The following is an 18,021-nucleotide window of genomic DNA, read 5'->3' on the forward strand; positions in this document are numbered from 1 at the left end:
CCTTGAATTTCTCAAGAATATCTCTAATTTTAAAGTATCAAAAAATGATGATAAATAGTTGCTAATCATAGATTGAACTTATCACTAAACTAAGGACCGCCAGGCGTGAATGTTGTACTCTACAGTATCTATGAGAGTCTCTCACTCTTAAAGATACTTAGTAGAGTAGAGAAGTAAAAAACTCTTGAATTTCTCAAGAATATCTCCACTTCCCAGCATCTCCAAGGGTGATACACCCTCTTTGATGCAAAATACCTTGTGCATTTCCCCTACCGATGGGGAAGTGTCACCTATTAAGTAAATTGCATGCAAGTTAAGACTTAAAATTATGTTAAAACTAAGATTAACCCAAGGCTATCACAAGATAGCGGTGATTTCCATTCTCCCCGCCAACTAGCAAAGGCTAGAGCTTCACCCCGCCAACTAGCAAAGGCTAGAGGCTTCACCCCGCCACTAGCAAAGGCTAGAGCTTCACCCCGCCAACTAGCAAAGGCTAGAGGCTTCACCCCGCCAACTAGCAAAGGCTAGAGGCTTAACCCCGCCAACTAGCAAAGGCTAGAGGCTTCACCCCGCCAACTAGCAAAGGCTAGAGGCTATATTTTCCCTTCCCCGCCAACTAGCAAAGGCTAGAGGCTATATTTCACATACTTCAATCTTAATTCTCAACTTATATTTGTATTTTCTAAATACTAAAACTAAAATGCATGCAATTTAAGACTGTAGATGAGGCTAGAGGCTTCGTTTTCCCATCCCCCGCCAACTAGCAAAGGCTAGAGGCTTAACCCCGCCAACTAGCAAAGGCTAGAGGCTATACTTTTCCTTCCCCGCCAACTAGCAAAGGCTAGAGACTATACTTAATATCACTCCAGCCTCAGATATAAACGTATTTTTCTTAATTCTAATTCTTAAGACAGATAATTCTCACACCCCCATCCCTAAGTTTGCTGAAGGCACTACAATCTAATATTTGCATCGCCAGTCTCATAGAACAAGTCAGACCAGGCCACAGTGTAACAGTACCACCTGCTCATCAAATTAGTGCTGTACTGAGCCCGCAACCATCATGAAAAAGCTGTGGCACCACCACAAAGGGCACTGATCAGAAATGTAATAGTCGACTGACAACTGCAAATATCCTACAGGGACCCTGACAACTCAAACCCTATTCAAGGTGATTTTCTTACTCCACAGCCATCCATAAACCACAATCTAACAGTAGCACATGTTCGTCCAGTTGTTGGCACGCGGAAATGCGATCTGCAGGTCAGTTGACTCTAACTTGAAAGCACCCATTGGACTCAGAACCAACCGGATAGAACAAGGCACTGCCGAAGGGGTCGGGATGAACTGTGTCATAATAGTAACCACCATAAACATCCCGGCCCTAGCTTGATATCTGTGTTAGAATAGGGAAGTGTTAGAGAATTCTAACCTGTCTAGACTACTGATAATATGGTTACCAGATATCTCATACCACATCCAGTGATCCACATCTCCACTTTGGTAGTAGAGCTGCTCTCCAATGCATTGAATAGCTGGTGGCATCTCCATTATAATTCACATGTATCTCCACAATATTGTTTGTTTAGTTGTTCATCAATCCTGCTGAAAATGACAAAACTTTCATTGATAATCTTATACACAATTGATTGAAGGTTAACTGTTAATTTAAATAACAAAATTCAATAGATATAGTGCCAAGTAGAATTATCAAACTTGGTTCAATAAATATTTCACCATACATTGTTAAAGATGAATAATATTAAAAAATTGCCATGACTTGATATTAAATTGTGTCACAAAAAAGGATCTAGTAAATATTGAATAAAGATACAAATTTAAAAATCTTGATATTAAAAAAAGATATTATTTAATCTAATGTAATCTAATTATTTAATCTATCCAATCTATTATTTATTCTCTCTATTTATAATTTTGATATTATTCAAAAACACTTGATATTAAATTGTGTCACAAAAAAGGAACTAGTGAATATTGAATAAAGATACAAACTGAAAAAATTCGAATATGCTTTACAAATTGTCTAGGAACAATAAGAATTGATAATTCCAAACAAAAAATAAATTAATGAGATATAATATCATGGAGCTTGAGTCTGGATATCTGGATGAGTAAAAATCAATGAAAGAGTCTACTAACCTTTTAAAAAATATCTACAATGGTGCACTTGGATTCATTTGGTAGGCTAAGCTGCAACAAACTTGTAAAGCACTTACAAAACAAAGCAATTTTATATAATGTAGATAAACAGTTACAAATCTTAACTTGGACTGAACTAAGAGAATACCTGAATCAACAGGAGTGTATGTTTGTACAAGACAGTATCAATAAGAGTTTCTTACTCTCAATGATACTCATTAGAGAACCCTTGAATTTCTCAAGAATATCTCTAATTTTAAAGTATCAAAAAATGATGATAAATAGTTGCTAATCATAGATTGAACTTATCACTAAACTAAGGACCGCCAGGCGTGAATGTTGTACTCTACAGTATCTATGAGAGTCTCTCACTCTTAAAGATACTTAGTAGAGTAGAGAAGTAAAAAACTCTTGAATTTCTCAAGAATATCTCCACTTCCCAGCATCTCCAAGGGTGATACACCCTCTTTGATGCAAAATACCTTGTGCATTTCCCCTACCGATGGGGAAGTGTCACCTATTAAGTAAATTGCATGCAAGTTAAGACTTAAAATTATGTTAAAACTAAGATTAACCCAAGGCTATCACAAGATAGCGGTACCACCTGCTCATCAAATTAGTGCTGTACTGAGCCCGCAACCATCATGAAAAAGCTGTGGCACCACCACAAAGGGCACTGATCAGAAATGTAATAGTCGACTGACAACTGCAAATATCCTACAGGGACCCTGACAACTCAAACCCTATTCAAGGTGATTTTCTTACTCCACAGCCATCCATAAACCACAATCTAACAGTAGCACATGTTCGTCCAGTTGTTGGCACGCGGAAATGCGATCTGCAGGTCAGTTGACTCTAACTTGAAAGCACCCATTGGACTCAGAACCAACCGGATAGAACAAGGCACTGCCGAAGGGGTCGGGATGAACTGTGTCATAATAGTAACCACCATAAACATCCCGGCCCTAGCTTGATATCTGTGTTAGAATAGGGAAGTGTTAGAGAATTCTATCCTGTCTAGACTACTGAAAATATAAATTCCAGATATCTCATACCACATCCAGTGATCCACATCTCCACTTTGGTAGTAGAGCTGCTCTCCAATGCATTGAATAGCTGGTGGCATCTCCATTATAATTCACATGTATCTCCACAATATTGTTTGTTTAGTTGTTCATCAATCCTGCTGAAAATGACAAAACTTTCATTGATAATCTTATACACAATTGATTGAAGGTTAACTGTTAATTTAAATAACAAAATTCAATAGATATAGTGCCAAGTAGAATTATCAAACTTGGTTCAATAAATATTTCACCATACATTGTTAAAGATGAATAATATTAAAAAATTGCCATGACTTGATATTAAATTGTGTCACAAAAAAGGATCTAGTAAATATTGAATAAAGATACAAATTTAAAAATCTTGATATTAAAAAAAGATATTATTTAATCTAATGTAATCTAATTATTTAATCTATCCAATCTATTATTTATTCTCTCTATTTATAATTTTGATATTATTCAAAAACACTTGATATTAAATTGTGTCACAAAAAAGGAACTAGTGAATATTGAATAAAGATACAAACTGAAAAAATTCGAATATGCTTTACAAATTGTCTAGGAACAATAAGAATTGATAATTCCAAACAAAAAATAAATTAATGAGATATAATATCATGGAGCTTGAGTCTGGATATCTGGATGAGTAAAAATCAATGAAAGAGTCTACTAACCTTTTAAAAAATATCTACAATGGTGCACTTGGATTCATTTGGTAGGCTAAGCTGCAACAAACTTGTAAAGCACTTACAAAACAAAGCAATTTTATATAATGTAGATAAACAGTTACAAATCTTAACTTGGACTGAACTAAGAGAATACCTGAATCAACAGGAGTGTATGTTTGTACAAGACAGTATCAATAAGAGTTTCTTACTCTCAATGATACTCATTAGAGAACCCTTGAATTTCTCAAGAATATCTCTAATTTTAAAGTATCAAAAAATGATGATAAATAGTTGCTAATCATAGATTGAACTTATCACTAAACTAAGGACCGCCAGGCGTGAATGTTGTACTCTACAGTATCTATGAGAGTCTCTCACTCTTAAAGATACTTAGTAGAGTAGAGAAGTAAAAAACTCTTGAATTTCTCAAGAATATCTCCACTTCCCAGCATCTCCAAGGGTGATACACCCTCTTTGATGCAAAATACCTTGTGCATTTCCCCTACCGATGGGGAAGTGTCACCTATTAAGTAAATTGCATGCAAGTTAAGACTTAAAATTATGTTAAAACTAAGATTAACCCAAGGCTATCACAAGATAGCGGTGATTTCCATTCTCCCCGCCAACTAGCAAAGGCTAGAGGCTTAACCCCGCCAACTAGCAAAGGCTAGAGGCTATATTTCACATACTTCAATCTTAATTCTCAACTTATATTTGTATTTTCTAAATACTAAAACTAAAATGCATGCAATTTAAGACTGTAGATGAGGCTAGAGGCTTCGTTTTCCCATCCCCCGCCAACTAGCAAAGGCTAGAGGCTTAACCCCGCCAACTAGCAAAGGCTAGAGGCTATATTTTCCCTTCCCCGCCAACTAGCAAAGGCTAGAGACTATACTTAATATCACTCCAGCCTCAGATATAAACGTATTTTTCTTAATTCTAATTCTTAAGACAGATAATTCTCACACCCCCATCCCTAAGTTTGCTGAAGGCACTACAATCTAATATTTGCATCGCCAGTCTCATAGAACAAGTCAGACCAGGCCACAGTGTAACAGTACCACCTGCTCATCAAATTAGTGCTGTACTGAGCCCGCAACCATCATGAAAAAGCTGTGGCACCACCACAAAGGGCACTGATCAGAAATGTAATAGTCGACTGACAACTGCAAATATCCTACAGGGACCCTGACAACTCAAACCCTATTCAAGGTGATTTTCTTACTCCACAGCCATCCATAAACCACAATCTAACAGTAGCACATGTTCGTCCAGTTGTTGGCACGCGGAAATGCGATCTGCAGGTCAGTTGACTCTAACTTGAAAGCACCCATTGGACTCAGAACCAACCGGATAGAACAAGGCACTGCCGAAGGGGTCGGGATGAACTGTGTCATAATAGTAACCACCATAAACATCCCGGCCCTAGCTTGATATCTGTGTTAGAATAGGGAAGTGTTAGAGAATTCTAACCTGTCTAGACTACTGATAATATGGTTACCAGATATCTCATACCACATCCAGTGATCCACATCTCCACTTTGGTAGTAGAGCTGCTCTCCAATGCATTGAATAGCTGGTGGCATCTCCATTATAATTCACATGTATCTCCACAATATTGTTTGTTTAGTTGTTCATCAATCCTGCTGAAAATGACAAAACTTTCATTGATAATCTTATACACAATTGATTGAAGGTTAACTGTTAATTTAAATAACAAAATTCAATAGATATAGTGCCAAGTAGAATTATCAAACTTGGTTCAATAAATATTTCACCATACATTGTTAAAGATGAATAATATTAAAAAATTGCCATGACTTGATATTAAATTGTGTCACAAAAAAGGATCTAGTAAATATTGAATAAAGATACAAATTTAAAAATCTTGATATTAAAAAAAGATATTATTTAATCTAATGTAATCTAATTATTTAATCTATCCAATCTATTATTTATTCTCTCTATTTATAATTTTGATATTATTCAAAAACACTTGATATTAAATTGTGTCACAAAAAAGGAACTAGTGAATATTGAATAAAGATACAAACTGAAAAAATTCGAATATGCTTTACAAATTGTCTAGGAACAATAAGAATTGATAATTCCAAACAAAAAATAAATTAATGAGATATAATATCATGGAGCTTGAGTCTGGATATCTGGATGAGTAAAAATCAATGAAAGAGTCTACTAACCTTTTAAAAAATATCTACAATGGTGCACTTGGATTCATTTGGTAGGCTAAGCTGCAACAAACTTGTAAAGCACTTACAAAACAAAGCAATTTTATATAATGTAGATAAACAGTTACAAATCTTAACTTGGACTGAACTAAGAGAATACCTGAATCAACAGGAGTGTATGTTTGTACAAGACAGTATCAATAAGAGTTTCTTACTCTCAATGATACTCATTAGAGAACCCTTGAATTTCTCAAGAATATCTCTAATTTTAAAGTATCAAAAAATGATGATAAATAGTTGCTAATCATAGATTGAACTTATCACTAAACTAAGGACCGCCAGGCGTGAATGTTGTACTCTACAGTATCTATGAGAGTCTCTCACTCTTAAAGATACTTAGTAGAGTAGAGAAGTAAAAAACTCTTGAATTTCTCAAGAATATCTCCACTTCCCAGCATCTCCAAGGGTGATACACCCTCTTTGATGCAAAATACCTTGTGCATTTCCCCTACCGATGGGGAAGTGTCACCTATTAAGTAAATTGCATGCAAGTTAAGACTTAAAATTATGTTAAAACTAAGATTAACCCAAGGCTATCACAAGATAGCGGTGATTTCCATTCTCCCCGCCAACTAGCAAGGCTAGAGGCTTCACCCCGCCAACTAGCAAGGCTAGAGGCTATATTTTCCCTTCCCCGCCAACTAGCAAAGGCTAGAGGCTTCACCCCGCCAACTAGCAAAGGCTAGAGGCTTAACCCCGCCAACTAGCAAAGGCTAGAGGCTTCACCCCGCCAACTAGCAAAGGCTAGAGGCTTAACCCCGCCAACTAGCAAAGGCTAGAGGCTTCACCCCGCCAACTAGCAAGGCTAGAGGCTTAACCCCGCCAACTAGCAAAGGCTAGAGGCTATATTTCACATACTTCAATCTTAATTCTCAACTTATATTTGTATTTTCTAAATACTAAAACTAAAATGCATGCAATTTAAGACTGTAGATGAGGCTAGAGGCTTCGTTTTCCCATCCCCCGCCAACTAGCAAAGGCTAGAGGCTTAACCCCGCCAACTAGCAAAGGCTAGAGGCTATATTTTCCCTTCCCCGCCAACTAGCAAAGGCTAGAGGCTTCACCCCGCCAACTAGCAAAGGCTAGAGACTATACTTAATATCACTCCAGCCTCAGATATAAACGTATTTTTCTTAATTCTAATTCTTAAGACAGATAATTCTCACACCCCCATCCCTAAGTTTGCTGAAGGCACTACAATCTAATATTTGCATCGCCAGTCTCATAGAACAAGTCAGACCAGGCCACAGTGTAACAGTACCACCTGCTCATCAAATTAGTGCTGTACTGAGCCCGCAACCATCATGAAAAAGCTGTGGCACCACCACAAAGGGCACTGATCAGAAATGTAATAGTCGACTGACAACTGCAAATATCCTACAGGGACCCTGACAACTCAAACCCTATTCAAGGTGATTTTCTTACTCCACAGCCATCCATAAACCACAATCTAACAGTAGCACATGTTCGTCCAGTTGTTGGCACGCGGAAATGCGATCTGCAGGTCAGTTGACTCTAACTTGAAAGCACCCATTGGACTCAGAACCAACCGGATAGAACATGGCACTGCCGAAGGGTCGGGATGAACTGTGTCATAATAGTAACCACCATAAACATCCCGGCCCTAGCTTGATATCTGTGTTAGAATAGGGAAGTGTTAGAGAATTCTAACCTGTCTAGACTACTGATAATATGGTTACCAGATATCTCATACCACATCCAGTGATCCACATCTCCACTTTGGTAGTAGAGCTGCTCTCCAATGCATTGAATAGCTGGTGGCATCTCCATTATAATTCACATGTATCTCCACAATATTGTTTGTTTAGTTGTTCATCAATCCTGCTGAAAATGACAAAACTTTCATTGATAATCTTATACACAATTGATTGAAGGTTAACTGTTAATTTAAATAACAAAATTCAATAGATATAGTGCCAAGTAGAATTATCAAACTTGGTTCAATAAATATTTCACCATACATTGTTAAAGATGAATAATATTAAAAAATTGCCATGACTTGATATTAAATTGTGTCACAAAAAAGGATCTAGTAAATATTGAATAAAGATACAAATTTAAAAATCTTGATATTAAAAAAAGATATTATTTAATCTAATGTAATCTAATTATTTAATCTATCCAATCTATTATTTATTCTCTCTATTTATAATTTTGATATTATTCAAAAACACTTGATATTAAATTGTGTCACAAAAAAGGAACTAGTGAATATTGAATAAAGATACAAACTGAAAAAATTCGAATATGCTTTACAAATTGTCTAGGAACAATAAGAATTGATAATTCCAAACAAAAAATAAATTAATGAGATATAATATCATGGAGCTTGAGTCTGGATATCTGGATGAGTAAAAATCAATGAAAGAGTCTACTAACCTTTTAAAAAATATCTACAATGGTGCACTTGGATTCATTTGGTAGGCTAAGCTGCAACAAACTTGTAAAGCACTTACAAAACAAAGCAATTTTATATAATGTAGATAAACAGTTACAAATCTTAACTTGGACTGAACTAAGAGAATACCTGAATCAACGAGGCTAGAGGCTTCGTTTTCCCATCCCCCGCCAACTAGCAAAGGCTAGAGGCTTAACCCCGCCAACTAGCAAAGGCTAGAGGCTATATTTTCCCTTCCCCGCCAACTAGCAAAGGCTAGAGACTATACTTAATATCACTCCAGCCTCAGATATAAACGTATTTTTCTTAATTCTAATTCTTAAGACAGATAATTCTCACACCCCCATCCCTAAGTTTGCTGAAGGCACTACAATCTAATATTTGCATCGCCAGTCTCATAGAACAAGTCAGACCAGGCCACAGTGTAACAGTACCACCTGCTCATCAAATTAGTGCTGTACTGAGCCCGCAACCATCATGAAAAAGCTGTGGCACCACCACAAAGGGCACTGATCAGAAATGTAATAGTCGACTGACAACTGCAAATATCCTACAGGGACCCTGACAACTCAAACCCTATTCAAGGTGATTTTCTTACTCCACAGCCATCCATAAACCACAATCTAACAGTAGCACATGTTCGTCCAGTTGTTGGCACGCGGAAATGCGATCTGCAGGTCAGTTGACTCTAACTTGAAAGCACCCATTGGACTCAGAACCAACCGGATAGAACATGGCACTGCCGAAAGGGTCGGGATGAACTGTGTCATAATAGTAACCACCATAAACATCCCGGCCCTAGCTTGATATCTGTGTTAGAATAGGGAAGTGTTAGAGCATTCTATCCTGTCTAGACTAATGAAAATATAAATTCCAGATATCTCATACCACATCCAGTGATCCACATGTCCACTTTGGTAGTAGAGCTGCTCTCCAATGCATTGAATAGCTGGTGGCATCTCCATTATAATTCACATGTATCTCCACAATATTGTTTGTTTAGTTGTTCATCAATCCTGCTGAAAATGACAAAACTTTCATTGATAATCTTATACACAATTGATTGAAGGTTAACTGTTAATTTAAATAACAAAATTCAATAGATATAGTGCCAAGTAGAATTATCAAACTTGGTTCAATAAATATTTCACCATACATTGTTAAAGATGAATAATATTAAAAAATTGCCATGACTTGATATTAAATTGTGTCACAAAAAAGGATCTAGTAAATATTGAATAAAGATACAAATTTAAAAATCTTGATATTAAAAAAAGATATTATTTAATCTAATGTAATCTAATTATTTAATCTATCCAATCTATTATTTATTCTCTCTATTTATAATTTTGATATTATTCAAAAACACTTGATATTAAATTGTGTCACAAAAAAGGAACTAGTGAATATTGAATAAAGATACAAACTGAAAAAATTCGAATATGCTTTACAAATTGTCTAGGAACAATAAGAATTGATAATTCCAAACAAAAAATAAATTAATGAGATATAATATCATGGAGCTTGAGTCTGGATATCTGGATGAGTAAAAATCAATGAAAGAGTCTACTAACCTTTTAAAAAATATCTACAATGGTGCACTTGGATTCATTTGGTAGGCTAAGCTGCAACAAACTTGTAAAGCACTTACAAAACAAAGCAATTTTATATAATGTAGATAAACAGTTACAAATCTTAACTTGGACTGAACTAAGAGAATACCTGAATCAACAGGAGTGTATGTTTGTACAAGACAGTATCAATAAGAGTTTCTTACTCTCAATGATACTCATTAGAGAACCCTTGAATTTCTCAAGAATATCTCTAATTTTAAAGTATCAAAAAATGATGATAAATAGTTGCTAATCATAGATTGAACTTATCACTAAACTAAGGACCGCCAGGCGTGAATGTTGTACTCTACAGTATCTATGAGAGTCTCTCACTCTTAAAGATACTTAGTAGAGTAGAGAAGTAAAAAACTCTTGAATTTCTCAAGAATATCTCCACTTCCCAGCATCTCCAAGGGTGATACACCCTCTTTGATGCAAAATACCTTGTGCATTTCCCCTACCGATGGGGAAGTGTCACCTATTAAGTAAATTGCATGCAAGTTAAGATCGTTTTCCCATCCCCCGCCAACTAGCAAAGGCTAGAGGCTATATTTTCCCTTCCCCGCCAACTAGCAAGGCTAGAGGCTATATTTTCCCTTCCCCGCCAACTAGCAAAGGCTAGAGGCTTCACCCCGCCAACTAGCAAAGGCTAGAGACTATACTTAATATCACTCCAGCCTCAGATATAAACGTATTTTTCTTAATTCTAATTCTTAAGACAGATAATTCTCACACCCCCATCCCTAAGTTTGCTGAAGGCACTACAATCTAATATTTGCATCGCCAGTCTCATAGAACAAGTCAGACCAGGCCACAGTGTAACAGTACCACCTGCTCATCAAATTAGTGCTGTACTGAGCCCGCAACCATCATGAAAAAGCTGTGGCACCACCACAAAGGGCACTGATCAGAAATGTAATAGTCGACTGACAACTGCAAATATCCTACAGGGACCCTGACAACTCAAACCCTATTCAAGGTGATTTTCTTACTCCACAGCCATCCATAAACCACAATCTAACAGTAGCACATGTTCGTCCAGTTGTTGGCACGCGGAAATGCGATCTGCAGGTCAGTTGACTCTAACTTGAAAGCACCCATTGGACTCAGAACCAACCGGATAGAACAAGGCACTGCCGAAGGGGTCGGGATGAACTGTGTCATAATAGTAACCACCATAAACATCCCGGCCCTAGCTTGATATCTGTGTTAGAATAGGGAAGTGTTAGAGAATTCTATCCTGTCTAGACTAATGAAAATATAAATTCCAGATATCTCATACCACATCCAGTGATCCACATCTCCACTTTGGTAGTAGAGCTGCTCTCCAATGCATTGAATAGCTGGTGGCATCTCCATTATAATTCACATGTATCTCCACAATATTGTTTGTTTAGTTGTTCATCAATCCTGCTGAAAATGACAAAACTTTCATTGATAATCTTATACACAATTGATTGAAGGTTAACTGTTAATTTAAATAACAAAATTCAATAGATATAGTGCCAAGTAGAATTATCAAACTTGGTTCAATAAATATTTCACCATACATTGTTAAAGATGAATAATATTAAAAAATTGCCATGACTTGATATTAAATTGTGTCACAAAAAAGGATCTAGTAAATATTGAATAAAGATACAAATTTAAAAATCTTGATATTAAAAAAAGATATTATTTAATCTAATGTAATCTAATTATTTAATCTATCCAATCTATTATTTATTCTCTCTATTTATAATTTTGATATTATTCAAAAACACTTGATATTAAATTGTGTCACAAAAAAGGAACTAGTGAATATTGAATAAAGATACAAACTGAAAAAATTCGAATATGCTTTACAAATTGTCTAGGAACAATAAGAATTGATAATTCCAAACAAAAAATAAATTAATGAGATATAATATCATGGAGCTTGAGTCTGGATATCTGGATGAGTAAAAATCAATGAAAGAGTCTACTAACCTTTTAAAAAATATCTACAATGGTGCACTTGGATTCATTTGGTAGGCTAAGCTGCAACAAACTTGTAAAGCACTTACAAAACAAAGCAATTTTATATAATGTAGATAAACAGTTACAAATCTTAACTTGGACTGAACTAAGAGAATACCTGAATCAACAGGAGTGTATGTTTGTACAAGACAGTATCAATAAGAGTTTCTTACTCTCAATGATACTCATTAGAGAACCCTTGAATTTCTCAAGAATATCTCTAATTTTAAAGTATCAAAAAATGATGATAAATAGTTGCTAATCATAGATTGAACTTATCACTAAACTAAGGACCGCCAGGCGTGAATGTTGTACTCTACAGTATCTATGAGAGTCTCTCACTCTTAAAGATACTTAGTAGAGTAGAGAAGTAAAAAACTCTTGAATTTCTCAAGAATATCTCCACTTCCCAGCATCTCCAAGGGTGATACACCCTCTTTGATGCAAAATACCTTGTGCATTTCCCCTACCGATGGGGAAGTGTCACCTATTAAGTAAATTGCATGCAAGTTAAGACTGTAGATGAGGCTAGAGGCTTCGTTTTCCCATCCCCCGCCAACTAGCAAAGGCTAGAGGCTTAACCCCGCCAACTAGCAAAGGCTAGAGGCTATATTTTCCCTTCCCCGCCAACTAGCAAAGGCTAGAGGCTTCACCCCGCCAACTAGCAAAGGCTAGAGACTATACTTAATATCACTCCAGCCTCAGATATAAACGTATTTTTCTTAATTCTAATTCTTAAGACAGATAATTCTCACACCCCCATCCCTAAGTTTGCTGAAGGCACTACAATCTAATATTTGCATCGCCAGTCTCATAGAACAAGTCAGACCAGGCCACAGTGTAACAGTACCACCTGCTCATCAAATTAGTGCTGTACTGAGCCCGCAACCATCATGAAAAAGCTGTGGCACCACCACAAAGGGCACTGATCAGAAATGTAATAGTCGACTGACAACTGCAAATATCCTACAGGGACCCTGACAACTCAAACCCTATTCAAGGTGATTTTCTTACTCCACAGCCATCCATAAACCACAATCTAACAGTAGCACATGTTCGTCCAGTTGTTGGCACGCGGAAATGCGATCTGCAGGTCAGTTGACTCTAACTTGAAAGCACCCATTGGACTCAGAACCAACCGGATAGAACATGGCACTGCCGAAAGGGTCGGGATGAACTGTGTCATAATAGTAACCACCATAAACATCCCGGCCCTAGCTTGATATCTGTGTTAGAATAGGGAAGTGTTAGAGCATTCTATCCTGTCTAGACTAATGAAAATATAAATTCCAGATATCTCATACCACATCCAGTGATCCACATCTCCACTTTGGTAGTAGAGCTGCTCTCCAATGCATTGAATAGCTGGTGGCATCTCCATTATAATTCACATGTATCTCCACAATATTGTTTGTTTAGTTGTTCATCAATCCTGCTGAAAATGACAAAACTTTCATTGATAATCTTATACACAATTGATTGAAGGTTAACTGTTAATTTAAATAACAAAATTCAATAGATATAGTGCCAAGTAGAATTATCAAACTTGGTTCAATAAATATTTCACCATACATTGTTAAAGATGAATAATATTAAAAAATTGCCATGACTTGATATTAAATTGTGTCACAAAAAAGGATCTAGTAAATATTGAATAAAGATACAAATTTAAAAATCTTGATATTAAAAAAAGATATTATTTAATCTAATGTAATCTAATTATTTAATCTATCCAATCTATTATTTATTCTCTCTATTTATAATTTTGATATTATTCAAAAACACTTGATATTAAATTGTGTCACAAAAAAGGAACTAGTGAATATTGAATAAAGATACAAACTGAAAAAATTCGAATATGCTTTACAAATTGTCTAGGAACAATAAGAATTGATAATTCCAAACAAAAAATAAATTAATGAGATATAATATCATGGAGCTTGAGTCTGGATATCTGGATGAGTAAAAATCAATGAAAGAGTCTACTAACCTTTTAAAAAATATCTACAATGGTGCACTTGGATTCATTTGGTAGGCTAAGCTGCAACAAACTTGTAAAGCACTTACAAAACAAAGCAATTTTATATAATGTAGATAAACAGTTACAAATCTTAACTTGGACTGAACTAAGAGAATACCTGAATCAACAGGAGTGTATGTTTGTACAAGACAGTATCAATAAGAGTTTCTTACTCTCAATGATACTCATTAGAGAACCCTTGAATTTCTCAAGAATATCTCTAATTTTAAAGTATCAAAAAATGATGATAAATAGTTGCTAATCATAGATTGAACTTATCACTAAACTAAGGACCGCCAGGCGTGAATGTTGTACTCTACAGTATCTATGAGAGTCTCTCACTCTTAAAGATACTTAGTAGAGTAGAGAAGTAAAAAACTCTTGAATTTCTCAAGACAGATAATTCTCACACCCCCATCCCTAAGTTTGCTGAAGGCACTACAATCTAATATTTGCATCGCCAGTCTCATAGAACAAGTCAGACCAGGCCACAGTGTAACAGTACCACCTGCTCATCAAATTAGTGCTGTACTGAGCCCGCAACCATCATGAAAAAGCTGTGGCACCACCACAAAGGGCACTGATCAGAAATGTAATAGTCGACTGACAACTGCAAATATCCTACAGGGACCCTGACAACTCAAACCCTATTCAAGGTGATTTTCTTACTCCACAGCCATCCATAAACCACAATCTAACAGTAGCACATGTTCGTCCAGTTGTTGGCACGCGGAAATGCGATCTGCAGGTCAGTTGACTCTAACTTGAAAGCACCCATTGGACTCAGAACCAACCGGATAGAACAAGGCACTGCCGAAGGGGTCGGGATGAACTGTGTCATAATAGTAACCACCATAAACATCCCGGCCCTAGCTTGATATCTGTGTTAGAATAGGGAAGTGTTAGAGAATTCTATCCTGTCTAGACTACTGAAAATATAAATAACAGATATCTCATACCACATCCAGTGATCCACATCTCCACTTTGGTAGTAGAGCTGCTCTCCAATGCATTGAATAGCTGGTGGCATCTCCATTATAATTCACATGTATCTCCACAATATTGTTTGTTTAGTTGTTCATCAATCCTGCTGAAAATGACAAAACTTTCATTGATAATCTTATACACAATTGATTGAAGGTTAACTGTTAATTTAAATAACAAAATTCAATAGATATAGTGCCAAGTAGAATTATCAAACTTGGTTCAATAAATATTTCACCATACATTGTTAAAGATGAATAATATTAAAAAATTGCCATGACTTGATATTAAATTGTGTCACAAAAAAGGATCTAGTAAATATTGAATAAAGATACAAATTTAAAAATCTTGATATTAAAAAAAGATATTATTTAATCTAATGTAATCTAATTATTTAATCTATCCAATCTATTATTTATTCTCTCTATTTATAATTTTGATATTATTCAAAAACACTTGATATTAAATTGTGTCACAAAAAAGGAACTAGTGAATATTGAATAAAGATACAAACTGAAAAAATTCGAATATGCTTTACAAATTGTCTAGGAACAATAAGAATTGATAATTCCAAACAAAAAATAAATTAATGAGATATAATATCATGGAGCTTGAGTCTGGATATCTGGATGAGTAAAAATCAATGAAAGAGTCTACTAACCTTTTAAAAAATATCTACAATGGTGCACTTGGATTCATTTGGTAGGCTAAGCTGCAACAAACTTGTAAAGCACTTACAAAACAAAGCAATTTTATATAATGTAGATAAACAGTTACAAATCTTAACTTGGACTGAACTAAGAGAATACCTGAATCAACAGGAGTGTATGTTTGTACAAGACAGTATCAATAAGAGTTTCTTACTCTCAATGATACTCATTAGAGAACCCTTGAATTTCTCAAGAATATCTCTAATTTTAAAGTATCAAAAAATGATGATAAATAGTTGCTAATCATAGATTGAACTTATCACTAAACTAAGGACCGCCAGGCGTGAATGTTGTACTCTACAGTATCTATGAGAGTCTCTCACTCTTAAAGATACTTAGTAGAGTAGAGAAGTAAAAAACTCTTGAATTTCTCAAGAATATCTCCACTTCCCAGCATCTCCAAGGGTGATACACCCTCTTTGATGCAAAATACCTTGTGCATTTCCCCTACCGATGGGGAAGTGTCACCTATTAAGTAAATTGCATGCAAGTTAAGACTTAAAATTATGTTAAAACTAAGATTAACCCAAGGCTATCACAAGATAGCGGTGATTTCCATTCTCCCCGCCAACTAGCAAAGGCTAGAGGCTTCACCCCGCCAACTAGCAAAGGCTAGAGGCTTCACCCCGCCAACTAGCAAAGGCTAGAGGCTTAACCCCGCCAACTAGCAAAGGCTAGAGGCTTCACCCCGCCAACTAGCAAAGGCTAGAGGCTTAACCCCGCCAACTAGCAAAGGCTAGAGGCTATACTTAATATTACTCCAGCCTCAGATATAAACGTATTTTTCTTAATTCTAATTCTTAAGACAGATAATTCTCACACCCCCATCCCTAAGTTTGCTGAAGGCACTACAATCTAATATTTGCATCGCCAGTCTCATAGAACAAGTCAGACCAGGCCACAGTGTAACAGTACCACCTGCTCATCAAATTAGTGCTGTACTGAGCCCGCAACCATCATGAAAAAGCTGTGGCACCACCACAAAGGGCACTGATCAGAAATGTAATAGTCGACTGACAACTGCAAATATCCTACAGGGACCCTGACAACTCAAACCCTATTCAAGGTGATTTTCTTACTCCACAGCCATCCATAAACCACAATCTAACAGTAGCACATGTTCGTCCAGTTGTTGGCACGCGGAAATGCGATCTGCAGGTCAGTTGACTCTAACTTGAAAGCACCCATTGGACTCAGAACCAACCGGATAGAACAAGGCACTGCCGAAGGGGTCGGGATGAACTGTGTCATAATAGTAACCACCATAAACATCCCGGCCCTAGCTTGATATCTGTGTTAGAATAGGGAAGTGTTAGAGAATTCTATCCTGTCTAGACTAATGAAAATATAAATTCCAGATAATCTCATACCACATCCAGTGATCCACATCTCCACTTTGGTAGTAGAGCTGCTCTCCAATGCATTGAATAGCTGGTGGCATCTCCATTATAATTCACATGTATCTCCACAATATTGTTTGTTTAGTTGTTCATCAATCCTGCTGAAAATGACAAAACTTTCATTGATAATCTTATACACAATTGATTGAAGGTTAACTGTTAATTTAAATAACAAAATTCAATAGATATAGTGCCAAGTAGAATTATCAAACTTGGTTCAATAAATATTTCACCATACATTGTTAAAGATGAATAATATTAAAAAATTGCCATGACTTGATATTAAATTGTGTCACAAAAAAGGATCTAGTAAATATTGAATAAAGATACAAATTTAAAAATCTTGATATTAAAAAAAGATATTATTTAATCTAATGTAATCTAATTATTTAATCTATCCAATCTATTATTTATTCTCTCTATTTATAATTTTGATATTATTCAAAAACACTTGATATTAAATTGTGTCACAAAAAAGGAACTAGTGAATATTGAATAAAGATACAAACTGAAAAAATTCGAATATGCTTTACAAATTGTCTAGGAACAATAAGAATTGATAATTCCAAACAAAAAATAAATTAATGAGATATAATATCATGGAGCTTGAGTCTGGATATCTGGATGAGTAAAAATCAATGAAAGAGTCTACTAACCTTTTAAAAAATATCTACAATGGTGCACTTGGATTCATTTGGTAGGCTAAGCTGCAACAAACTTGTAAAGCACTTAC

At 35.7% G+C, this 18,021-nt stretch overlaps 1 protein-coding gene and 2 long non-coding RNA genes across 5 annotated transcripts in view; 1 reads left to right on the forward strand and 2 right to left on the reverse strand.

Moving 5' to 3' along the window:
* LOC111054980 (uncharacterized protein YJR142W-like) overlaps positions 1-18,021 on the forward strand; it is a 121,403-nt gene that overhangs the window by 51,295 nt on the left and 52,087 nt on the right. The gene's annotated exons all lie outside the window — the stretch shown is intronic.
* LOC120353980 lies at positions 3,325-6,717 on the reverse strand. The gene is made up of 3 exons (XR_005572714.1): positions 6,097-6,717; positions 5,411-5,541; positions 3,325-3,343 (listed from the first exon to the last, which is right to left on the reverse strand). It is a non-coding gene; the product is annotated as an uncharacterized LOC120353980 (long non-coding RNA).
* Positions 7,173-16,538, reverse strand: LOC120353978. Of its 2 annotated transcripts, XR_005572710.1 has the most exons (4): positions 16,357-16,538; positions 12,293-12,661; positions 8,545-8,692; positions 7,173-7,989 (listed from the first exon to the last, which is right to left on the reverse strand). It is a non-coding gene; the product is annotated as an uncharacterized LOC120353978 (long non-coding RNA). The 2 variants fall into 2 exon arrangements; XR_005572711.1 differs by lacking the exons at positions 7,173-7,989; positions 8,545-8,692 and adding an exon at positions 10,772-11,589 and having other exon boundaries at positions 12,145-12,661.

The sequence above is a fragment of the Nilaparvata lugens genome, chromosome 13 (genome assembly GCF_014356525.2).
Source record: "Nilaparvata lugens isolate BPH chromosome 13, ASM1435652v1, whole genome shotgun sequence".
Taxonomy (NCBI): Eukaryota; Metazoa; Arthropoda; class Insecta; order Hemiptera; family Delphacidae; genus Nilaparvata; species Nilaparvata lugens.